Below are 27,338 nucleotides of genomic sequence, written 5' to 3'. Positions count from 1 at the left end.
TATTTATTGAATTCCAAGGAAAGGCTCTGTTCAAGCACTGTTGTGTATTTTTCATAAAGCAGATTGAATCCCCTGGCCTACTTAGAGTAATTAAGAATTTCAAGTGAAATATGTTTAATGTTATACTGATGCATGTTTCTCTGATGATAGACATTAAATAAAATAACTAATTGAACTGAATAATTGAACCTTCAAAGCAATCCAGTGGTAGAAATTAGCTGTACAAAAAGTAATTGTGTTTCTATCAAAGGACATCATGACTAAACACATTGCTTTTTATGGTGGAAAACAAATATATCTTGTGCTTCTGAACTATGTTAGGTCTATCTAGCTTTAATATAATCAATGACTCCTTGATTAATCTGTACTCTAAATTATGACATTACTTTAAAAAGGAAGTCTGTGAAAACTGTGTGACAGTGATAGACATTTTTGAGCAGAGTGGTTTGAATTTGAATATTCACTTTTCAAAAATGATTTTGGGTGAATAAATTTTCATAATAAATAATAAATTTAAATAATTTAATATAAAATTTTAATAGATTTTGGTTTCTTTATCATTAAAATGGAGATGATAATACCAACACAAGCACTTGTGACAATTAAATGAGATAATACATGGAAATCATCTGGCACCCTGCATGTGTCAATTTGTAAACATTAGAGGTATATTGTATTTCAAATGTATATAATTGTACTGGAAAGTCTATACAAGACCATTTTATCCTGTGTGTATGTGTGTTGTAACAAAATTTGTTTTTTGAAAAGGAAACAATCATTGCCTGATTGTATTTTATAAATTTGAATAATTAAAGCTGAATTTGATTAAAACCAAATTCACTTCCATTATATTGTTGTGTATTCAAAATATGTCTATACTTAGGAAGAGATTGGGATACCAATTAGGGCAGGAATGAAGAGGCTTATTCTGTAAGATGTTGGCTTGTCATATTAGATTCTTTGTGATTATACCGCCTCAGGGAATCTAGCTGTAGTCACACAATCACAGAAAACAGTGCCATACTTCATTCCAGCTATGGTCCCTTATGGTTTTAGAAACAAAATTTAATAACTGATTAAGTTTCCTATATCTCCCCTGCTGTTTCTGTGATGCTTTGATTTGCCCATAAACACAGGCAGGGAAAATTTTTTTTCATCTCTCCCATTGCCCAAGCTAAAAATTTGGAAGTTATTCTCAATTCTATTTCTTTTAGCACCAAAGGCTACTCAGGTACTTAGTTTGTGGATTTGATTTTGTTAATATTTTGAATCTCTCTCTTTCCCATTTTTCTACATAGACACTGACCCACTTTATACTCTTACCTTCTCTTACTTGAACTGGATTTACCTTTTTGACTGATCTCCTGCCTCAGATCTCAGCTCATCTCCTCCATTCTCTAACCAGAGGGAATTTTCTAAAATAGAAATCTGGTAATATTACTTCTCTGATTAACAGCTTCCACATGGCATGTGTGGGGGGAAAAAAAAAATCTGAGGTCTTTCATAATGGAGCTCCAGGTCTTTGTGGTCTGGCTTCTGCCTCTCCAGCTTAGATTTTAAGAACTCAGGCTCTGGAGTCAACACGCCTGATCATAAATTCTAGCTTTATTATATATTTGGGCATTACTTAATCCCTTTAATCTTCAAATTCCTTATATGTAAAGTTGGGATAATATTTTGTTTGCTGTTTTGAGGACTAAATGAGGTAATATTTACTTACCTTTATGACACATGGTAAGATGTCCCAGATTTAGGGTCCTTAATATTATTTCTCACTTCTTGTTCCATTTGCTTCCTATAAACTAAATATAATTGTGTCCCCTGTGTTCACCCAACAAATGGCTTTGTCTGATTTTTGTTTCCAAGACTTCACACTTGTTTCCTTTGCCCAATTTGTCACCATCTATCCTCTTCCTCTTCAACCTCCTTGTCTAACTTGCTAACCTGTCACACTTAGCTTAAGATGCATTTCTTATTGGAAGATTCTCTGAGCTCCTCATTGACAAAGCTGTAAACTCTCTTCTCTGAACTCTGTTCATGGGTCAAAGCCAAGATTATACATTCAGGAGTCTTACTGCCTGGATTTAAGCCATGCTCACTATGTAATCTTGGGCAAATTATTTAACTCCCCTAAGCTTCAAGTTTATCTATAAATTTGCGTGAATAATAGGATATATCTAATGGGATTATGTGAAGATTAAATGAGACAACCTATATAAGTATTTAGCATAGTTCATAACACATAGTAAAGCTCAAAAACCATGAGTCAATAACTATAATAGCAATTAGCTCAGAGTTTGTTGTTCTGACAGAGCACATACTGCCTCATAGTCTTACTTATTTCCATGACTATGTCTACCAGCCTGTAAATTCTTCCAAGATTTTCTTTTCATTCATTTTTGTGTTCCCCACGCATGGTTTGGAAACTGGCTCACAATATACTATTGCTGCATGTTTATTGATGAAAAAATGGGTGAATATTATTTGATCTTATTTGAAAACTGGTAGGAGTTTTCTTTTATATCTTAGTAGTATTTATGGAGCAGGCAGCCTAGTACAGGGAAAAACATTCCATTTCAATAAACAACACCAAATAAACTACAATCTCCTTGGGGATGATGTCAATATCTTACCAGTCTCTATCTCCAAAAGACTGCATTGCTCAGTGTATTTTAATTGTTGAATAAATAATTTATGTGTTGTGTTCCTTATTGTGAGTAAATTATAAGCAGAGATATAGTCCTCCTGTCCAGTAATACCATTCACATAATAAGTGAATTTAAATTTTAAATACTTTGTTACAATTATAGCCCAATTATAAAGACTATATAAAAGTACTGTTGAAAACCATTCCATGCAAAATATTGAAATCTCATTCTATGCTCTCTGACAAAACTATTATAATTTTCAATAGTAACAGTATTTTACCAATTTTATTGCTTCTGTAATTCTGTCTGTAATTTTTCAAAAGTACATGCTACCTTTAATTGGAAGACCATGTATTAAATACTTAAAAATGTGATATTCCCATAGTGTAAACTTTAGGGTCATTATGATGCGGAGATTCTTTGGATGTGGTGTAGGTGGAACAGTGTAAGTTGATCACAGTGATCTGAAGCTAAAAAAATTCAAGGTTCAAATCTTATCTTTTCCAGTGGTGCCGTCTTGGACATGTCAGTAAACATCTCTGAACTCAGTTTCCTCCTCTGAAGATGGGTCTGATAAGGCTTACACTGCAAGACTATGGTGAAGGCTTGGCACACAATAGCAGCTTAGCAAAGGTGGCCATTATAGTTTTAAATGAAGAGAGCAACTATTTTACTGAAACCTAATTATTTTATCTTATAGAAGCCTTTGCCCACTAGTAAGAAATTCATTTTTGGGTGTCAGTGGTACTAGAAGTGGTACTAGAAGTGGTACTAGAAGGTACCTCAAAGCCTAGGAACAATAGAGTGAATGATACAACCATCTCTGGACAACCGTTGAAAAATTACATAGAAGAGATGATTCAGAACATACAAAGTGTTCTTGGAAACGATTCCTATCTTAACAATAGCTAAATCCATCTGTTCTCCTGTAGTTTCATTTATGTTATCCCCACCCTGTTTTGCAAACCCATATTTCACTTAAATGATTCTGTTCTTAGCCAAAAGGCCAAGAAGCGATCACTTAAATGATTCTGGATTAACATGTGATTTATTGTCTAAAAATAGAAATACAAAAAGATCCAATAGAGAGATCACAATCAGGTAATAGGATCACAGATATTCACTCTTTCTTTTCTCTTCTTATCCAAGGGTTTTGGAAGGAGAATTTTTTTTTTAAATTATGACTTATTTTCTGATAAAGTAGGTCAGTAAAAAAGTTTATTGAATTCATGTCAAACATTTACAGAGGGAAGGAATGAGGCTAGTATTGTCACTCTATCAGTATGCCTTAGTTTTTTAATCACACAAAAAAGCAAAAATTATATACCCGCCTCAGAACCATGGGCCTATTACATGAGTTCAGGGAGACTGATAATGTTGAAATGCTTAGGAAATAGAAATTATGCCTGCAATGCAATTTTCTTGTAAGTAACAATTGAAAAGCTCACCTCAAATACCTAAGACTGTAAAATTGATTCAAATGCTCACATGAGCATTTTTTGCTGGATATGCAATGTTGTATTTCCATATTGTTTTGTGTCCTCCTATCACAATATAACCACAGCTGTCTTAGAGAATAGTTTTCTTGAAGAGAACACTCATTATAATGACTAAGGTGACCCCAGTCTGAGACCTAGATAAGACTTCCCTCTTCCATCGCTTTTATTTTTCCTTAATAGCAGTAATATGTTACTAAGATGAATGAGGGACAGTCATGCCCTTAGGAAGCCTGTGATCTATTTGAGACTATAAACTTTAAGCAGTTACATACGACAAATAAATTAGTTGTGGTGCCATGAACAGAAAAGCCATGTGAGCATGGAAAAGTTAATCTGAATTTCTAGTTTGGGGAGGTCATGGAGAAAAAAATGTGAACCTATATTGAAAAATGAGTAAACATTTCCAGGTGAGTAGTCAGGGAAAACATTGTAGGCAGAGTAGCATATTAGAAGCAGAGTTCTGGAGATCTGTGGACTCATTGGGGAATAATACAAAGATTCACATGGCGGGAATGCAGTGTTCATAAAAAGGCACGTGGGAAAGGAACACAGACAGGTGGGTTAGGGTCAGGTAAGGCATGTGAGGGAACTTGGGCTTTATTCTCTAGGGGGTACAAGCTAGTGGAGTTCTTTTTCTGTGAAACTGCCTAAACTTTTTTTTAATTTTAATACTTTATTTTCTATAGTGTATGACACATACATGCATTGTTTTGGAGAGATGCTGGTGGCAGGGAGATCAAATCTGAGACTTGTAAAAATGCAGCAGGGAAAATAATAGTTGAGAACAAGCTTCCAGTGATAGAATTCTCTCCTGTGTCTCAGTTTAGCCACAGTAGCCCCAGTTTGGCCTTCATGCCACATTATTACATGACGCCACTTCTTGGTGTCCTGGGGGGCTGAGTCAGCAGCAGAATAGTGCCGTTGCTTAGCATGGCTACAGCTAAATATTAATCACAGAAATAAGGACTCACCCTGTGCTATACTAAAGATGGAAATTATATCTAAATGTTGTAAGTCTATAATCATATATGTTATGTTTGTCTTACTGTTTTCATCAATTAATGGAGATGGTGATACAACCTAAGGGCATGTTTTGAGGATTGACTAAGTACCAATAAGGCATTCTTAAAATGTTTGACTCCTAGACACTTGAGAAATTAATGAAAGCTATGTCATTTCCCTAGAAAATAGAGGTAATTGACATAGTGTTGAAGAGCATAGAGTCTGGGTCAAAGAGATGGGGGCTGATTTTCCAATTTAGACACTTATTAAGCATGTGGCAGGTTAGAGAACTTTTAAGTCTCAATTTCCTCATTTAGTTGCAGTGAAAATTAAATGAGGTAGTAAGGGTAAACTATTTAGCTTAGTAACTGGAAAATAGTTAAGTCCTTAGTAAATGTTAATTATTATCATTATTGTATACCACATCACAGAATTATGCACAAAATTTCAGGTGAGCTCAGATGCTATATCCAATGTAATAACCATAGAAGCCTGGTTAAGAACCATATGAATGTAAAGCTCCTTGTGTAGTGCTTCATACTTCAACAATTCTTAATAAATGTTTTATTTGAATTTAAATTACCTCTAACAAATGCTTCATTTATATGTATATTTTTGTTTATTTGTTTGTTGAACCATTCAACTGACCCCCAGCCTAAAAGCAAACTGGTTTCAGATTAGTGTGTTTGCAACCGGATGATTTTTACTCTAAATCTAAAGGAATATACCTGGTATAAACAGGGAGAAAAACAGAGCAGAAACTTTTTTGTTTTGTTTTAATTTAGGATCTGTGGTTGTAGGCAACAAAGTGAACCGTTCTGCATTTCCAGATCCTAGGAGGGCTATAATAATCAAGTACATATTATCATAATTTTGAAAATAACTTATTTAATGACCAGTTATGATTAAACATGGATATAGTTGTAATTTTACAGCTTGGAAAGGTAATATAGACAGCATAGCACACTGAAGTTAAAGCTTGTTTAAAAGAGCAGATGCTGGGGTGCCTGGGTGGCTCACTTGGTTGAGCGTCCAACTTCGGCTCAGGTCATGATCTCGCAGTCTGAGTTCGAGCCCCATGTTGGGCTCTGTGCTGACAGCTCAGAGCCTGGAGCCTGCAGCCTGCTTCTGATTCTGTGTCTCCCTCTCTCTCTGCCCCTCCCCCGCTCATGTTCTCTCTCTCACTCTCAAAAATGAATAAATGTTAAAAAAAAAAAAAAGGAGCAGGATGTAGACAAGGGAAGTAAGTGTTTTTTTTTTTTTTTTTTTTTTTTTTAATATTTGAGTCCTGAGTCTTGATAATTTTAAGTGGGCTCACATTCATTAACTCATCTCTGAGCAGCCACACATTCTGTGAGCTGAACAGGAGGCTAATCACTAAGACCAGAAGCAGGGTTTGTGGTCTGGTGCTAGATGTGAACAGGCAGTAAGTACAAGTAGAGATCTATAAACAGCATTGCTATTGTGGTAATCATTTCACAGTATATGTAAATCAAACCATCATGCTATATGCCTTAACCATATAGTGATACATGTCATGTATTTCTCAATAAAATGGGGACTACAATAAAAGGACTCAATAAAGGACTACATGTAGAAAGAGGAAGTTAGCAAAGGGAAGTAAAAAGCCAAGATATGGAAAGAATGGCATGTTTAAGGAATGAATGGAATTTACTTCACTAATATGGGATGCTGGGGAGGAAGTTATGGAAAAGGAATCTAGAAGGGAAGGCAGGACTGAAATATTGGATGATATTGTATGCCTATGAGCAGTTGATTGAACTTACAAACATAATACCAACTTCAATTATTGGAGTCATTTAATAATGACTATACAAATTAAAATTTCAAAAACTTTCTACATGATATATCTGTGTGCATTTGAAACATACATAAAAAACATATTTATTTTTGTAGAAGCTTCCATGTTTAATGCATGCATGTACATGTTGGAGACCTTTAAAAAAAAAGAAAGATTATACATATGGAAGTAACACATGTATACATGTAATTCTAATGTTATTGATTGCCAGTATACTTAATCACATTCATTTAAACCAGGAGGAAAAGCCAAGCTCAATGAATGAAAATAGAGAATAGGCTGTTACTCCATTTTCAAATTAATTTATGTTAGAAATAAAATTATGGGGGCGCCTGGGTGGCGCAGTCGGTTGAGCGTCCGACTTCAGCCAGGTCACGATCTCGCGGTCCGTGAGTTCGAGCCCCGCGTCAGGCTCTGGGCTGATGGCTCGGAGCCTGGAGCCTGTTTCCGATTCTGTGTCTCCCTCTCTCTCTGCCCCTCCCCCGTTCATGCTCTGTCTCTCTCTGTCCCAAAAATAAACAAAAAACGTTGAAAAAAAAAAATTAAAAAAAAAAAAAAAAAGAAATAAAATTATGTTTTAGACAAACAGTGCTACCCAAAGGCCTATTTTAAAGAATATACAACAATGATTTGTAACTAATGACCCCTGTGAATAAGTATACATAAAGTGCTTTAGCATAGTTTGTTTTCTAGCTATTAATTTTCTGCCACTTCTCCTTCAGTTTAACATATTAATATTTTTGTAGGTATTTCATACATTTATAGGTAGTTTAAAATAGAATTTTAACCAGTAACAAAACATTTATCTTGTCTGAATTCTTGCCAGCTCTAAATACTTAAAATTTTGTGAGCACAAAAAAGATGCAGATATGATTTGGGCACAACGATTACCTCGAAGAGTTTGCAGCCTAGTGGGGAAGCTATGCTTGTAGTAAAAACGATTAAAGGCAGTATCATGAGATACTACTCATAAGTAGTATCATGAGACAAAAGTGTAGAGTTCAAAATTGGGAGGAATTACTTCCAAATGGAGAATATCATGGAGAGTTTAAAAAGCAAGTGGCATTTAAGCTGAACCCGGTGGGATGAAAAGGACTTGGACATTTAGAAAGATGTTAAAGGTGAGAGAGCAGAACATTGCTGAATAAAGAAGCAGAGATAAGGGAAACTATCCTGTAGAAAATGAATAACATTTTATTATTGTAGAGCTGAAAGCCATTTCTTTATGTTTGAAGAATTATATGAATTCTCATATGAAAGGAAAGTATCATATAAAATATAAAGCAGTTACAATGACATCTGTCAATTTTATTTACTCATTGTCAGTGAATATAGTGGAGTGCATGGGCCTTGGGGTCAGAAAAACCTGGGTTGGAATTACCCTGCTGTGCCTCCTATTATGTGTATGATCATATAACCTCTCTAATACACAGTTCCCTTAAGTGAAAATGGTAGGAATGATAACATCCAACTCACCAAATTTGTATCCTTAAACGAGATGATGAATATAAAGTACTTGTTACCACAGCAGCTGAGACATAATAATTATTTTTAAAAACCTATTGTTAAATGGTATCTAACTCTTGAGAAAGAAATTTACTTTTTAATTTTTGCCATGCTCTACATTGTTTTCAGTGAGAAAAGGCATGGGAAGAGGGCCATAGTGAGTTTTCTTTACAATTAATGGATGTAAGGGGAGAGTGGAGGAAAGAATACTAGCACTCTGAAGCCCCTCTGTTTTCTTCTTGTTCTCATTAATATACTTGCTAATATACACCTAATGCATGCAGTATGTGTTTTGAATGTCACATGGTTCTGTTCAAAGTTTGGAATTATTTATCTGTTCTTACCCTTTCTAGCTTAATTATGCATGCAGTGTACGTGTGTGTGCGTGCACGCAACGTGCACGCTTGCTCAGCTATTCACTTCTGCCTTCTATTGGACTAGGTATAAACACATTAGTACCAAAATTTTGTGTATGTAGTTCCCTGTTTTATGCTCTTATGGCTATAATAGAAAACTGACGTGTGACCAATTGTACTGAGAGAATTGCCAAACCTCCTTTTAAGTTCTATAGTATAAGTATGGAAAATGGAGAAAATAGACTTAATTTCCAGGAAGGTGATGTCAATGGTACTGACACTGAAGCACTAAACTATTTAAATATATAATAGTTACCTAGGAACATTCATTTGTATGTTTATATTTAACACCAGTAAAGTGAGTCATGTCCTCATTATCCTTGACTCAATAGCTGCTAAAGTTAAATAGTCTATTGATGAGGAGGGATGATTCCACAATATATCTAATATGCCATTTCTTTTTGAAACATTGTTTCTCAGTGGACACGTTCATTAATGAATTCAAAGGATTTACAATAGAGTCTTGCTTTATCACATCCCATTCTAGATATTCAGGAGGATGGGTAAGAAAACAAGATGTCAGATATTGTATTTCTAGAAGTACTAATAAAAGTCATAAATAATAATTTTATACTTGCTAGTATAATTTTATACTTATATGCAGACTTTCATCTGATGAAGCCATGTAAGCAGTTTCTAATTTCATATCTATATCTATACATAGGAGTTACTATAAAAATTTTTGAAAGTTGAAAAATCTAAGTGGAAGAACTATCATTTCTTGGGTAACTGCTACATGCCAGCCACTGCACTAGAATTTTGCATACATAATCTCTAATCTGTTTAGCAACATAGTGAGGAAAGTTTTATCCCACAGTCTACAGATTAGGGAAATCAAGCCCAGGGCCATCTGGTTTCTGTGTAGCTAAGTATATATATAAAGTGGTCAGAGATAATATACTGTCACTTTTGCTTTTGAGACTTTCATGGTCCACAGAAGATGAGGGGGTGGGAAGCATGGCTCCTACAAAGGTATCATAAGTACCCCATGATGGAGATGTGAAGGTACAGAAGAGAGAGGTGGAAAGATCACATCCGAGCTGATCTTGATTGGCGGCTTTTTCCTAGTAGATTGGAGTTGGGCATTCTAGGCAAACACAATAAGGTTTTTGGTTATTAAGTGAAGAAAAAACTACCGGAAATAAGAATGTGTATTATTTTTATTCACTGAATTCTAGTTCTATATCCAAAGAGCATGGTGTATCTAGCCCTTTGAGGGATGATGTGATGCTATTAATTATGTGCAGGCCTGGCTAGTTGTAAAACAACTAAAAGGTATTTCTACTAAACATTTTGGACTGTGTTTAGGGGATGAGCTGACTCATGTAACTTGGTATTTCATTGAGTGGTTTTGAAGATCTGTGACCATTGGATTAGCACATTGTCTAAAGAGGAAATTTTTATTTGTGATTTTCTAGATGACTTCTTTTTAAAGGAGCACTTGTAGAATTAGAAAGAGTATAATTATGATAATAAATGGAAGATTATGTTTCTACTTTATGGTCTGTGTGTTGGTTGGAATTGAGTTGTTTCAAAATTCAGGCTATTATAAATAGAAGTAACTTTAGAGATACTCTAGAAGCCTCATACTCATGAGAGATACTCATTGGAGACATTTATTCAGAAAAGCAGAGGCCCAGTGTCTTACCATAGGCCCCGGAAAAAGGGCATGCGCTGGAACCCAGGGGTTTGACCTCCTATGCCTTTCGCTCTATAGCAGTCTGTCTGCACTTTTAAAAAATACAGATTTAAGGGGCGCCTGGGTGGCTCAGTTGGTTGAGTGTCCGACTTTGGCTCAGGTCATGATCTCGCAGTCTGTGAGTGTGAGTTCGAGCCCCGCGTCGGGCTCTGTGCTGACAGCTCAGAGCCTGGAGCCTGCTTCTGATTCTGTGTCTCCCTCTCTCTCTGCCCCTCTCCTGGTCATGCTCTGTCTCTGTCGCAAAAATAAATAAAAAACATTTTAAAAAATTTAAAAAATACAGAGTTAACATAGAATTATTTCACCTGATAGGAGCTGAATTACATCTTTCCAAATTCATAGGTAGTAGCCTGGCCCTTAGTACTCAGAATGTGACTGTATTTGGAGATAGAACCTTTTAGAGGTAATTAAGGTTAAATGTGGTCATAAGCTTGGGGCCCTAATTCAGTGTGACTGGTGACCTTATAAAAAGAGGAAGAGATACGAGGGATGCCTTTATACAGAGGGATGGACATGTAAAGAAGCACCAAGAGGGTGGCCATCTGCAAGCATAGGAGAGAGGCCACAAGAGAACCAAACTCTATTGACAACTTGACCTTGGACACTAAGCCTTTAGAATACCAGGAAAATAGGGGCGCCTGGGTAGCTCAGTTGGTTGAGCCTCTGACTTCAGCTCAGGTCATGATCTCACAGCTTGTGAGCTTGAGCCCCACATCAGGCTCTGTGCTGACAGCTCAGAGCCTGGAGCCCTACTTCGGATTCTGTGTCTCCCTCTCTCTCTGCCCCTCCCCCACTCATGCTCTGTCTCCCTCTCAAAAATAAATAAACATAAAAAAAAAAGAAATGAGAATAGCAGGAAAATACATTTATATTATTTTAGCCATCCTTTCTGTGATATTTGGTTATGGCAGTCCTAGCCAACTAAGATACCTGGGGAGCTTTCAAATTAATAAAAGAAGTGCACTGACCATGTCTCTTGACTATATGCTCAATTTTAAGTGTATGTTATATATTTTGACCCTTCTCTACAATATTTATTTAGCATTTGTGATTTTGGTGAAGTGCTTCTCCCCTTATGGGCAAGAAGTGTATTATTTTACTCATTTTTACTTCCCCAATGCATAGAACCGTGCTTGGAAATGTAACAAGAACTCAATGCCTAGTGAATGAAGGAAAGAAATGAAACTTTTTCACATAAGCATCTTTTCCACAAGTGTGTTGTATGACTTTGATGCCAACTCTTTAAAAAGTTAACTGTTTTTTTTAACCAGAAAATACATTTCTTAAGATATACCTTATTTTTTCTTAATTTTAGTAGTGATTTATTATATACATATATGTGTGTGTGTGTGTGTGTGTGTGTGTATTTTTTTTTTTTTTTTTTTGGCTGTGAACACTGTGCTCAATGGTGAGACAAACACTTCTGTATGGCAAAGTTCAGGGACTACTGACAGCTATTTCTTACTCTGTTGAGAGGCCTTTATGTCAGGTGCTTCTCATCAATATGATGCTTAGTGCGTTTCCCAACACAAAGTACCTCTGTCCTTTGTAATATTTCCTGCTTTCAAGTTGTTTCCTATTGCTCTATTAGAGAATGGAAAGAGCTATGAGATCTGTAATAGATGTCTGTATTTAGCAATATCATCTAAGGACTGAGGACCACATTTGAGTCTTCTCTGTTAGTGCTGTGCTATCATACACACACCCGATACATCCCTGAGTATGGCAGTGAGTTGTGCTTGCCAGTAGACAAATGCCATCTCTGTGAGCTACAGTACTAACATGCAGTAGCCTCCACTTGGTGTAGTACTTGTATGCACCTGAAATCCTTCCAGCCTCAGTTTTCAATTCATGGAGCAAAACGGTATTCTCCTTGATTATATATTTTTCTCACCTCACAACTAGCACTGTTTTTTTTCTTATTTTGAACTTTTTTTTTTGGCATATAATATGTATGCAAGAGTAGGGAAACTGCATAGTAGCTATAGTTCTGACCCTCAAGAGATTTAGTCAAAATGAAACCTTATATGTAGAAAACAAGTGACATTAGTCATTAAAAAATGTTTCAGAAGTGCAGAGTGACCTGGTACATTTTGAATACCTGGAGGCTATAGCTTGAGTGAATCATTTGAGTGAAATGGAGTTTTTTTAAGAAGGCTAGGGGGTTAAAGAAGCTCATAGCATAGATTGGAAAAAAGAGGAGGGATTGTAGAATAGTCAATGATACTAATGATGAACTAATGTAGCAGTTAGAAAATTTTGTCATAGGAAAATATATTGAAAGTTGAATGACTGGAGTTTAGATATTCTCTCAGAGCTATAAATAACTGAATTTAGTGATATAAAAACTATCATTTTTTGGACACCATGGGGTCTGGATTTATATCCATTTATATTTTCATTTAATACACACAAAAGTCCTGTAAGATGAGTTCTGTCATAGTTTACCAATGAGGAAACTGAGGACTGAATCTCAGACTAGGTTACTTAGTCTGGCAGAAGTAGGTAGAATTTGGACCAGATATGTCTGGCTCTAATTTCTATTTAAATACAATGTTTGTAGAAGGCAAAAAAAAAAAAAAAAAAAAATAGAATGTGTATCAAGGTCCAATAGGGAAAATAGAAACCATTCTAGTATTTGAAATAGAAGGAATATAATAAAATGAATAAATTACACAATCCATTGACAAGCTAAGAAACAAACAGGTGAGAGTGATTGTAGGGCCACCTAGATATTAACCACAGTGGAGGATATTCCTGCCCTTCAACTGGAGAAATAAAGGGTGGGCTCCTGGGACCAGGACCAACCTTAGCACTCTGGACCCCCTGCAAGCCTCTTCAACAGAGTGGAAGTCAACAAAGAGATGCTACTCTTGTTGGAGCTTTCATAAGAGACAAAAACACAGAGACAAATGTTTTGGCTTCATTCTTCCTCTTGCCCCTGGTCCTTTTCTTGGATGTGAGAGAATAAGGAGTGTGGTTTTTATTATAGGTGGTATGAATTCACTATTACTCCTAGAATTTTTATGGATTAATATTTTTCTGGCGTTCATATTTTAGATGATATAGCATAGAATGAAAAAACTCCAGGCCCAATTGTTTATTAAAGCAAGAGGGAAGAGTTGGATATGAGGTGAGATAAGACATAGTTCAATTTCATAATAACTTAATTTTTCAGTGTTTTAATACCAAGTAACTTTAAGCAATGGAAAGAGCCATGTGATGTCATTAAGTCATATTTTATATAAGAACAGACTACTTTAGAAAGTCCTAGAATATGGGGAACAGAAACAACCCCAAGTTTTTTTAGACCCTGGGTCATATGCTGTTTGAGATCTGTAGGCATCAAGCATGGTGGAAAGGCTGCTTAGTGCATGCCACAAATTGATGTTAACAAGGAAGCCGGGTATTCAAAAATGATTCAGAAAGAATCATGCTGTGTTTTTGGAAGAAGGCCTCTTCCTCAAGAGACATGGATTTGACAGCCTCTTCTGGAGAACTGCACTCACAGGCAGCATTTCATTCCAATCCTAGGCAAGCAGGCAGAACTGGAGTCAGAGGCTGACTGAGTGCCTGCCCATATGCTTCTGGCTGGAGCCAAGTTTCCTGTTCACAAAAATGACTGACAGACCCACTAGGCACTGCTCTTAAAGGGAGATCTCTGTTCAGAGCTTCAGATCTTGTAAATGAGTGAAGAGGCTCCCTGAGGCATTGGAATTGCTGCTGGCCCAAAGAATACAGAAAATATGGAATTAAAGATGACTTCAAAATATGTTTTGATTTTTGGAAATCCTGTCATGTTTCTGATGTTCTCTCTCACTGTGTCCTTTATTAATTTGGAACATTTTCATGTATTTGGAAGATAAAAGTGTAGCTCACCGTAGCAGGAATGAGCTTCAGGAAAGAAGGGTAATGTATGTATAGGAAGAACAGAGGAAAATGATTACCTGTTGGACCTGGGAGATAGGCGATGCTCAGTTCTGCTTACTCTCTTTCTACCTGGGTGGCAGTAGAGCTTTCTGGCCTAATAACTGTGGGATAATTACTAGGTCTCTATGTGGGAGTCACCATAGTTCAGTATCAGTGTTTCCAGAAAGAATATTCCTTCACTCATCAAAGATTTGTTGAGCAGATACTGTGTTCTAGGAACTTGGCTATACAGTGATGACACAAACATGAAAAGGCCAAGTGCTGCTTTCCAGGATCTCACAGGGTATTTGAATTCCCCAAACTGAGGTAGAATAGCACGATGGATAAGGATAGAGAAGACTGGGGTTCCAGCCCTGGCTCTTCTACAAACTATTTGACCTTGGACAAGTCACTTTCCTTCCCCGAACCTCAATTTTCCTGTCTCTCACATTGGATGATGGTGAATGCTTGTAAATCCCTCAAAGGATTATTGAAGATACAAGAGATAGCCTCTAGGTAGAGAACCATCAAGAAATAAAATGCTAAACAAATGTAAGCAGTCTTAATCACCTTAACGGCATAAAAATCTTAAGTAGAAATTTAAAAATCTAACTCTAGAAGCGTCATCCTCTGAGATTCTCCAAGCCAAATGCTTCATGGAGTGGATAGGAAGAAAAATAAATAGGAGTTATTAGGTTGCAGTAATAACTTACATTTAACAAAAAACAATTGTATGACTGCCTGGTACACAGTGCTTTACTTATGTGGTATTATGGAAGTTTTACAACAGTCTTGTGAAATGGGAATTACTGTCCCCATTGGACAGAAGACAAAATAGACTCAGAGAAGTTATAAAGCTTGTCAAAAGTCAATAAATATGTTCTAAGACAAACTGTGTGAAGCCCTAGGCTCCTGTGTATTGGTGAGTCGGACAGAGAAGCTTAAAAGCTAGATTTCTAGACAAGAGAAAGTAGTGTAAAGGAAGCCAAGATACTGGCAATAGAGAGGGTTGTGAGGGGAGCAAATTGGATGTGGATGAATACCCGGGCTGAGACCAAGAATAAAATTAACACTCAAGGAAAGACCAAAAAGAATGCCACAGGGGTATTATCTCCTACTCCTCAGCTTGTCATTTCATATCTGCCAATACTTTTTTGTGAGTCCTTGATATTGTAGCCAAAGTAGAAAATAAATACACATTGCACCTATGCTGTGCCTGCTGCCTGATTAAATATCCAAGATGCAACAAAACCATAGTTTCCAGAACATTTTTTATTCATGAGGCAATCTCAACATGAAACAAATTGCTTAGGGGACTGAAAAGCTGTATTCATCCAGGCTAAATCAGATGCTTTCTATTTGAAATTTGTAAATTTGAGATGCTTTGTTCCTGGTTTTGTTGGTATAGATGTTTTTTGAAACCTGCCTCTAAAAATAAGTCAACTTGTATAGCTGGGGTGGTTTGACACGTGGAAAAAAAGAGTCAAGAGCTTACTTGTTCACATTAAGGCCCTTCTCTTTCTCTTCTATGTTCAGCAATAGGACATTGTGGAGCTTGATTTCACAATGAAATTGTTTCTCAGAACCCTTTCTCCTCAAAACCCTGTCTCACTGGCTTAATTGATGCTCTCAGTGCACCTGCAGATAATGGCATGGTGCCGTGACTTCAGCCCGTTTCATACCAGCTGCACGTGCTTATCTAAGAGTCCCCAAACCCGAGAGGGGTTGGGTCATTTGGAGGCTGATAAACATTGTATAGCAAGCTCTTAGTTAATCCCGATTTCTTGGCTGCTTGTATTTTTAGCAGCTGATACAGCAAGGACAGTTATTTTTCCTAAAAACTTAACACATGTTTTTTTTTTTTTTAATTCTTAGGTTGAAGTTCAACATTTGGCTCATGATTCTTAAGCTTTTCTACCATTGCTTGCCTCTAAAGCAGTAAAAATTTCACAAGGGCACATAGGCAAAAATTGGCTTAACATGGTAGGGGCTCTTGAATCTCTCTTTAAGTGTCATCACCTCATGATCACAGGAGGGTAAGTCCGAGATGTTGGGGAGAGCTTTATGAGAAACAAGGAGAACCTGAAACTCATTTAATTCCTCCTCCTTGATCATAATTTTGAAATACCCTTTAGATTTGATCCCTTGACACGTCTTTCTTAACCTCTTCCTGCTCGGTCACCACACCATGTGGATTCATCTCTGCTTCTCAAACGTGCTCACAGAGCAGTTTCTTCTGCCAGAAATGCTCTTCTCTCCATTCCTCCTAGATAACTTCCACTAATCCTTCAGACCTTAACTTAAATGTTACTTAAATATCTTCAGAGGTCCCACTGCAAATGCCCTAAACTAATTTCGTCTGCAGCAGCTTTTCATCACTACATTGTGATAAAGGGGAAACTGAGATGCAGAAAATTGGTGCTGTTGACTTAAAATTGACCCAATGTGAGATCCGGTTTTAAAATCTACATTCATAGGTTTCTGAAGCCTATACCTTCTGCTTCTATGACTTTAACTGACTTGACAGAAAACTTGAGATCAGAGCAGAACAGCTGGTGGCTTGACTGCTGCATCACCACATTCTGAGTAAGAGCTCCCTAGAGTCCCCTGATTAACATTAGGTGTTTCCAAACCAGAGCTGTGGTGGAGGGTATGGTCCCAAGGCCCCGGCCATGGACATTGAGAGATTTGTGGGGCCTGGAGGTTGGCCGCGACTTACAAGGGCTGAACTTGCACAGCCTTTCTCCCAGAGCTGTCAGTTGTGTCTCTTCTCAGCAACCACATCTAAATAAAGCTTAGTACTGGCCACAGGAAGCAAGTCATGGGGCAGCACCTACCTCTGCCTCCGCAGGACCTTTGCCTGGCAGCTACCTTACAGAGCCCCTGTTGAGAGAGAAGCAAAATATTCCTTTTATTTGCCTTTTGCCTGAGAAAACTCAAAGTCTTTTTCCTCAGTACCTTCATTCAGCCCTCTCAGCCAACTGAACTCAGCAGACCTGCTGCTATTACTCTTATTGTTCTTACAGCTGTCAAATAGAGTCACCTAGAGGTTAAGTGATTTACTCAGTGTCACATAGCCAGCCAGTGACTGCAGGGGAACTAGAACCCCAGTCTTCCTACTTATGTTTTGGTGCAGTCTTCACTGCATCCAACAGTCTTGAAAGCAGTTGGCAATGACCTTACCTTGTCTGCCTGATGCCAAGAGGATAATATCTCAGCAGCATAGATGGACCAGCCTTCCCTGCACAGGCTATCCTCACAGAGATCTCAACAGTAGAATCTTAGTCTGGCCCTACTTTGACCAAACTCTGGAGTCTGTCTGGATTCCAATCTGAGCTTTTCTGCCTACAGCTGGGTCATGTTCCTCAACTCCTCTGTATCTCAGTTTCAGATCCATAAATAGAAGGGGGATAGTGACAATACTTATCACATGGGATGGTAGTGAGCATTAAATTAGTTAATTTTCTGGGTCTCCTGGGTGGCTCAGTCGGTTAAGCATCTGACTCTTGGTTTAGGTCATGATCGCACAGTTCCCATGCTCCAGCCCCCTGTCGAGCTCTGCACTGACTGTGTGGAGCCTGCTTGGGATCCTTTGTCTTCCTCTTTCTTTCTGCCCCTCCCCTGCTTGCTCTCTGTCAAAATAAATGAGCATTAAAAAGATTTTTTTAATGGTCTAATTTTATGCTTTACATGGAATAGTCCTGGGACATAAGAAGCAGTCCATAAATATTAGTTTATCATAGGGTTCAACAGTTTTATTAGCTCCTCATTTTGTTCACTGTTCCACTGTAAACCCAGCTCGGTTATTGAGCTCACCCTACACAGATGGTTCTCATGGTAAGTTATGGTCTCTTTGGACCATGGATTTTACAAAGTCCTCTGCATCTGCCACATGTAGAACATTTCTGGCATCTTGAGATTTCTATATTGTAAAAGGGTGATTGAAGACCACACTATCTTTCTGGTGGGAGATTCCTTTAATTCTCAGTCTCTGGTTTGAGTTCATTTGCTGAGCAGACATAATCAACATGCCACAATAGGAGTTACCAAGCTTAATCCTGTTCTAGAAACCAGCCTCACTTAATGCCCCAGCTTCTCTCTTATAATTAGGTCTACTGTTTCCCCAAATCCCTTCACCTGTCATGGAAATTGGCTCTTAGTAGGGCCATTTTATAACTGCAATATTCTGTAAATGCTTAGCAACAAGGTTAGGGATTGTGGTCAGCAAGAGAAAAAAGAAGTCTTTTCTCTAAGGTACTATTTTTCCACACAGGTTTCTGCTTTTCTCCACAAGTGAGCAGTAAGAACCACTGATTCTGAATCCCAGCAGGAGCAGGCCTTTAATTGCCCCGACTAGCCAGGAGTCCAGGACAGTAAAGTGGAGTGATTACTGACTGCAGATGGATTGTCTCATCTGTAGATTCCCACCTGCAGAGATCCAAGGCATTAATTGAAAGCGTTTAAAGGTGGTAGTTGGAGGAACCAGCATCTCCTCTTTTCTGTGTTCTGAAGTTTTATTCTGCTATTAAGAGACCTTGGAACCATTCACTGGGAGCATAAAACTGCATGTTCAAACAGTCAAACCAGTTACTACCTACTCCCTAAAGTGTACCATTGTATATTCTACATTGTGAAATCACAAACCAACATTGTACAAGCAGCTTGAGAAATCTGGTTTAGTAGCTTTGTGACCTTCCTCAAAGTCACTTAACCTTTCTGAACTTTAGGCTGTCCATCTGTAAATTTTCTACTTCACAGAGTTTCTAAGGAATAAAAAGGAAATAAAGTAAATCACCTAGCATCGACAGACACATATTCTCTGATATCCCCTATTTCCTCACATCTGGGGAAGAAGGGATTTGGCGGGGTGGGGAGCAGTACACAATTTGAAATTATCTTCAGTCACTGTTTTCCAGTATGATAATACATTTCTCAAGTTGACTTTTATATTTAAGGAAAATTGAGGTTCTGGCAACTATCTAAAGTAAATTAAATAGAAATGAACTCATTCCAATGAAGTCATATAATCTGAGATGCAGTGTGGTTCTAAGAGATATTGATGGATTTTGTTGGCTGTTGAATCCCAGTGTCCTGACCAGAGCCTGGCATATGGTAGGTACTTGATAAATGTTTGTTGAATAAATTGATCAGTGATACATTCTTATAAAGGATCCAGCTTATTGACTGGAGGAGTTTACAAGTGACACAATGATCGTCATGTCCTTTTCCCTGGGTACTCAACTTGAGTTTTGTCATTTAAAAATCCACAGACTAAGGACCATATTTACATACCACTAAAAGACAACTGACCTGAAAAGAGAACATTACATGCAAGCATGGCATTAGCACCATTTTCTTTAACTCTCAAACTAGCAGTACAAGCTCTGGTGTTAGCTGCTACTTTATGGAGAGGTTAACTTTGTCCAAATGTACACAGCTAGGAAATAGAAGAGCAGATATTTGAATCTGAGTATGTCTGGCTCCAAAGGCAGTGTTTATTTTACCACATCAGATTAGATAAATATTTAGGAAATGTTTTAACTGAAGAAATGCCAGTCCCTCTACCCCTCAATTGAAATGATACTTCTGATTTCAAGATCAGTTTGAATAATAAATGAGTTTCTTTTCTGAGAAGACCAGCACTATATGAATAGGTAGACTAACCCTGGAATCCTGAGGACGTGAGGAAGCAGGGAGTTGGTTGGTCCAAAGGACGAGGATTGGCCTTGAAAGAGATTATCTTTGTGCTAATGCTTATAACATTAAGCAAATTGCCATAGTCCCTCTATGGTCTAGAGTTTTTCAACAAAAATCTAAGTTGATACAGGGTCAAAGGGACATACGGAAACAGCTTTGAAGATGACTGAGGGTTCTACCCAGAAGACGTCTGGTGAGGAGGAGGAAGGAAGTTGACCAGAGCTTGAATAGAGGCTAAGACCATATGTTGTTGCAGAGAGACCAGGGCACACAGTGAAAGATTTTAATAGCATGAAAAAAAAAAAAAAGTGAAGAATTGGAAATGGCTTTAAGATTGCTTATTCGGAAAGGTGATGATGTGCCTTCACTTAGTGTTCTTGGGCAATCAAGTTATATCCAGGCACTGGGCCACCTGCTTGGCTCCATAATGTAGCATGATTGTGGCTTCTTGAAGGCAGAAAATATGACTATTATATTTACCTGTATATATACCCTCTGTTATCAAAGAGCATGAGCTCTGGATCCAGACTATCTAGGTTCAGGTCCCAGTTTTACAACTTAATGTATTTTTAACTGGGTCTGAATTTCCCCATCTATAAGAACCATGATCCCACTACCTTTTTGGCTAACCATAGAGATTACATACCTTCAATACCTATGAAAGAGAACAGGCCCTGGAATATAGTAAACTCTCAATAAATTGTAGCTATTATAAGTAAGTTCCCCCCCCCTTTTTAAATCTTCAAATACTCTATCACTTATAACAGAGTGGAGATTCTTCCTGAAGTAACTCTCCTTCACATATTCTTTCTTGCCCTCCTATTTTTTCCAATTTCTTTCATCCTTGCCTATCACTTCAGGACAACCTGTCTGATTATCTCTCTGTTTTATTTTGGAACCTGAAACATTGGGAGAAGCCAGCTGGAATCAGTCATCAAACTCCATAATTTATGAAAATCACCATATTGACATCAGAACTTCCACATCTTCATCAGCCTCTGCAGACACCTCTCATTGCGTTTTGTTTCTAGCATCAGCACTGGGATAAAATGTTATTCCTTTTTGTTCTCCTACTGGAGTCATTGCTGATGCTTTGGAATAGATTTTCCATAGCAAATTCATGGTTTTTAAGCTATTCTTGAAGTGAATGTGTTGCTGTGGACCAGCTTGCAAACTTACCTGCCATTTGTAACATTATTTCTACAAAAAATTATATTCTTTATCCTAAGCAACTCAACTGACTCAACTAGGAACTTCCTCACATGAAAATACATATTTTATATAGTCATACACTAAATTATATCTCAAAACTTACTTAGGCAATAAGTACTATTGTTTCCATATTACAAAGAAACAGAAATAGAAGATTTAGAAATTCACATAACTCACCTAAGTCATGTAGCTAACAAGACAGGATAGGGAAGTAGAGCCCATTTCTGTTAATTTCTAAACCACTTTTCCCACCATATACATAACACATTAAATCAGGGTATAAATGAGTATTTACAATGAGAAGCTGGCTAGCTATTGAGTGATAATGATGATCTTAATGGAAGTTACAAGTTTTGGGACTTCTGGATGGCTCAGTCAGTTAGTGATTTCAGCTCAAGTCATGATCTCACAGTTCATGTGTTCAAGCCCCCCATTGGGCTCTGTGCTGACATTGTGGAGCCTGCTTGGGATTCTTTCTCTGCCTCTCTCTCTCTCTCCCTCTCTCTCTCTAATAAATAATCATTAAATAAAGTTACAGGTTTTTATGAGTAAGTATGGACAAGGAATCATTTTAAGTGTATGGTCTTAGTAAGCCTTATTATAGTTGTAAGAGATTGGTCTTATCTCCATGTACAAGTGTAGAAAATGAAGCTCCTACAACTGAAGAATTTGTCAAAATTCACAACACCAGTATGGGACAAGAGTGAAATTAAAATTCAGGTCAGTTTGAATCCACATTCCACGTTTTTAAAAAAATCACCTCCACATTTTGCTTCTTCAGTACCTGGATGAGCTGCCTGCCTCTTCTCTGTGTTAATGTGGCTTGCCCTGTTAAATATAGTGCATTAGACTGAAAACAGAGGGAGGCTGCTGGTGCCCTTGGTAGTGGGCAAGACAACACTCAAAGATAAATGTCAGAGCCAAACAAAGTATGTGTGTGTCATTAGTTTACATGTGATATACATATCCCTGGGAACAGATGACATTGTCCAGAGTCTGAAAGAACAGAAAAGCAATGATAGAGGTTTGGGGTGACTCTGACCATCTGGATGTGGATGGAGGAAGAAGTGGTAGGATGAGAAAGCCTGTTTTTCCAGAGAGTCTTTTAATGAATCCTCAGGGACACAGTTTGTTACAAGGGAGCTTTTGCAACTCATTAATTGCCTTGAACCTTAATGGCATTCTGCAGATTTGGAGTTCCATCTTCATTTAGTCCATGAAGAATTTTGCTTTGTATGAATATTAGGTTAATATTGCTCTGTATGCAATTTGTATATGCACTGTGAGTTAGTAGACTTTTTAAATGTTAGGACTGAAATGATGTTTCACAGAAATTTGAAAAATCTGTGTCAGATTATAATGATTCTATGCAGAAATGTTATTATAAGGATTGGTTTGTAAGTAGTTCTTATTTCTAGTTAACAAAAAATTTTTGTTTGGGTTTGGTCACTAGAGAAATACTAGTTTTTTCCCCCTCATTGCTCTTTCTTATAATAATGCCTTTACTGCTGTAAGAGGAGCCCACCATTTATTTAATGGCTCCCCAAATCATTTGCAATCAGCAGGAGAGTTCCAGACTGTGAAGTTTTAAACTCTCATAAACAGGTGTAAGTTAAACTACTCAAATGTCCTGAAATGAACTCATTTTCGGGGGATGTCCCAACTGACTAAATACAATTCAAAAAGAAATTACAACAGACTTACTTCCCCACATTTATACAACCTACTTCAATGAATACCTTAACCTATATCATTATGATTCCCATCCCTTGAAATTTAGCCATGCACCTAATTTTTCCCCCTATCATTTTCAAATCATTGGCACATTTTTTTTTTCAAATTTGGGGGTACCTGGGTGGCTCAGTCATTTTGAGCATCCAACTTCAGCTCAAGTCATGATCTTAAGGTTTGTGAGTTCGAGCCCCACATTGGGCTCTCTGCTGTCATTGCAGAGCCCGCTTCATGTCCTGTGTCTCCATCTCTCTCTGCCCCTACCCCACTCATTCATTTCCTCTCTCTCTCTCTCTTTCAAAAATAAATAAATAAACTTAAAAAAATACACATCTGATCATGCCACTCCCCTGCTTAAAACCCTTTAATGGATTACAGTTACTCTTGGGATAAAACCCAGAATTCTCTTCATGACCTCCATGGTCCTTCCTGATCTTTCCCATTGTGACTTCTCCATTTTCATCTCCTGTCATCACCCCCACCCTTGTTTTTGCCACATCCCCTTTCTGCTACTGACTTTTTTCACATGTTGTTGGATCTGCCTTGAATGTCCTTCCATACTCTTCCCCCATCCTAATTTATCTGCTTATCCTGTAAGCCTCAGGTCTTTTGCTATATTCTGGCATAATACTCTATGCTTCCTTGAGTACATGTTGCAGCATAATTAAATGATGATTTGCTAATAAGTACATCGTGTTTATATCTGTCAACCCTACTAGACTTTAACGACAGGGGCCACTTATGTTATTTATGTCTGCATTTGCAGTATGCAATACAGAATCAGGTACATCACTGGTCACAGAAACTATGTTATGAATTAGGAAATATGTCAAAGCATTTAGAAGAATGGCTGAAATAGAGTAGTGCTCTGTGTATTAACTAATTTAATGGTTGTTGCCGTTGGTATTTTTCTTTTATTAGTAAGTGTTGATCTGATCAGAGGTTTTTAGACTGTACTACAGGGCCTTGGGTCCTACTTGCAGTTCTTCTATGTGGCCTTTGGAAAATCATCTAATCTCTCAAGACTTTGGTTATTTTACTTTATAGGTAGTTCTTAAGAACTTTTATTTTAGAATCCCTGGAAATACAGATTCCCTTAAAACCAAAGTAAAGGGAAAAATAAAAGAGTTGGCTAGTAATGAAGTTGGGTGTTTTTCTTCAGGTCTCTAGCTTTTGTTTCTGAAGTATTTTCCACATCCAAGGTGATTTTTTATTTCCTAGACATAAAGAGCCAACCCATCATCAAATTATTGTTACTAAAAAGACCCTTACATCATTGATTGGGCTCAGTAAATAGCTCACATCTTGCTTCCCTCTCTCAGTCTGGATCAACTGAGAAACAAGTCACCAGAAGCACCCTAGTACCATTTCGTTACTGATAGAGGCCAAGTTGGAGGATATAGCTCTTGTGTGATATTCAGAAGGACATGCTGTCTGCCTCTGTAACTACATAGTGAGACAACTTACTCAAGGGATGTGGAGACTTCACAGGAGGCACACAGACCTAGGAGCCCACCTCTCATTGGTTTAGGCAGAGAAGTAAGGAGAAAGAGGCCAAATTTCCTATGCACAAGAACCTTGTGCACTCAGTGGGGAAACCTGGACCTAGAACCCAGTAATTCTGTCTTCCTCTGTGAAAAGGAATAAGAGATGGGACAATAAGCTAGGACTGGCTGTCAAAGCAGGGGCAAAATACTGTCATTTTAAATATCAGTTATCCATGAATTTCAACTAGGGATTAGACAGTTTCTAGAAATAAGCAAAGTGGACTGTGTCAGGCAGCTGGTATTATGGGAACATTTAATTTTTTTTTTTTTTTTTTTTTTTTTTGCAAACTAAAACAACAAAAAAGAAAAACATAACCCAGGAGCTACCAGGATTTAAAAGCTGTAGCAAGCATTGTAGGATTCCCTGGGGCATTTTGGGTTTTGAGCCTGAATTTCACGTGTGGAATGGCAGGCCTTGTCTTATTCAAAGGCATCTTGGAGCCCCTGGGAAAGGTTTTTGGTACGGAGAGACTTCCCAGAGCCCCTGACATTATTCCCTGAACATAGTGTTACCTCCTAGGAGACAAACACTGCTTCTTAGAGCCATTGCCATATTTATATCTTCTCTTTCTTAATTTCTTTTAGGTTTTTACCCCCAGAGGCTTATTTTCAGGACTACTTTCATTAAGGAAATGGAATCCAGGTGGTGTTTTCTGAAGCAGTTGCCATAATACTGCAAGTCTTTGGAGAGTTTGTACATATGTATCAGTGTGTCTTTGTATTTACACATACACACAAATATACACACACACACTTATAGCTATTCAGGTGTGTAAACATAAATGTAGTGTCGTATATGTGTGTGTTTTAACTCAGGGTGACTTAGCTGACAAGTATGCTGCACTGTCTGCCCCATGACTGGAAAAAAATATGGAGAGAAGATGGTGGCAGGGACTAAGCCAGCTGTAAGGCTAGTTTCCAAGGAGGAAAGTCAGCCTCCTGACTGGCAGTGTCCAAGAGGGCACAAAGAATTTGACATCGTTACCTAAGGAGGTCTAATCTAGGAGGGGTGGGCCAAAGATTGTAGGTGGCACTAATGCTGAAATTGAGGTAGCCAAGCCAGTTAATTCATTGATCTGTTAAGAACAATCCAGGTAGGTATTGGAAATCTATACAACAAAATCAAGACCCTGGACAGAGGGGCCTGCAGGGTTGGACTGGATCACAGAGTTTCTACTTAGCAGGTCAGGTTTATCTTTGGTCTCTAGTTGTACCTTTTTGCAAATGAGGAAAGGGAGGCCGTAAGCCTGATGTTACATACTGGGTTTATACAGTCAAGAAAGAGAAAGGTTCCCTCTTGGGGAGGCTCCACAATTCCAAGGGTTTTTCAGAATACAAAATTAGTGACAGCACAACTTGTTTTGATTAGCTCATGGGGAAAAACCATTAATGGATGGGCAGCCTTATTCAAGCTTGGCTCAGGAGCTAAGTGAGGTGGAGTCTGAAGTCATAGACCTTAGAAATTAAGAGATGAGCCCATGTAAGGAAAGTGAAGGCATACATTCATGACCAACACCCATCCACCCACTCCCATACACAAGTAGTATATGCCTATTTATGGACACATAATCACATATTACTGTCATGAAGCTTAACTCCTGGCTGATTTCTGTCCTAGTCAAAGGCTGGAAGAAGGTCAATGAGGAGTTGCAAATGAATTTTTGTTATTCTTGAAATATCTCTTATATCCCATCCAATGGGATAGAACATGTTATAATGGTCAGCAGGAGATATCATGCTTGAAGCCCACTTTTGTCTGGTATGAAATATTACCCAGGAATATCTGGACATATAGTGTAATGAGAAAATACAGTTTCAATAGAAGGGTGAAGAAATGTATGACTCTGAAGTCAGCAGGAGAGAGGATCACCAATCTAATCTGGAAGGAGGCAAACAGCCATACTACCTGTTACTTAATAAGAGTGAATATTTATTGAATGAATCATACTATGTTCACCCATGTAGTATCACAATCATAAATAGTTGTCCTGGGGGCAGAAAGTTTTCTCTTGAAGACTTAAGTAATTTAAGTTTTCAATTGAGCAGACTGTGTCAAGATGTGTTACCAGTCAGAAAGTGACCCAGGGTCATATGGATTTCCCCAGCAGAGTACTGTTCATGTGACACCATGAACAAATAGTCCAGGCTTCATGAAAAAGAATTCATAAAGATGGAACCATGTGGAGGGACATTTGTCACTATGTCACTGTCACTATTGCACTCATTTCTGTTTTTAACTTTCGGTCTTCAAAAAGTTTGCGTAAGAATTAAACCTAGAGTGTGTATGTCTTGTCATTTTCCTCTACCTCTTATGGACTCTGCTGCCCGTTGGCAAGCAACTGAAGAAAAGAACTGATGATTCAGGGTCTGGGCCTAAGGCCAAAGCTAATTAACTCTGAAAGTAAATGAAAGCTGTTACCCATGTTCCTCAGAACAGAGCAAACCAATATTTGTATTTTTTGCTGTTTCCAGACGACAGTGCTCTGGTTGTGGTGAGTAAATTGCAGGTAGTGTGATTTTCAACCTAAATTGACAGGTGTAGAATAAGGGGTGAAGAGGTCCCATAAGTAATCTCTTTTAATAGCTTACAGACTATATTCTTTAAGGAGATACACTACACTTATTTTGAAATGTACCTAAGTCAGTAATT

The sequence above is a fragment of the Panthera uncia genome, chromosome D1, assembly GCF_023721935.1.
Source record: "Panthera uncia isolate 11264 chromosome D1, Puncia_PCG_1.0, whole genome shotgun sequence".
Lineage (NCBI taxonomy): Eukaryota > Metazoa > Chordata > Mammalia > Carnivora > Felidae > Panthera > Panthera uncia.
The sequence above is the reverse complement of the archived record's forward strand: the minus strand, read 5'-3'. Positions refer to the sequence as shown.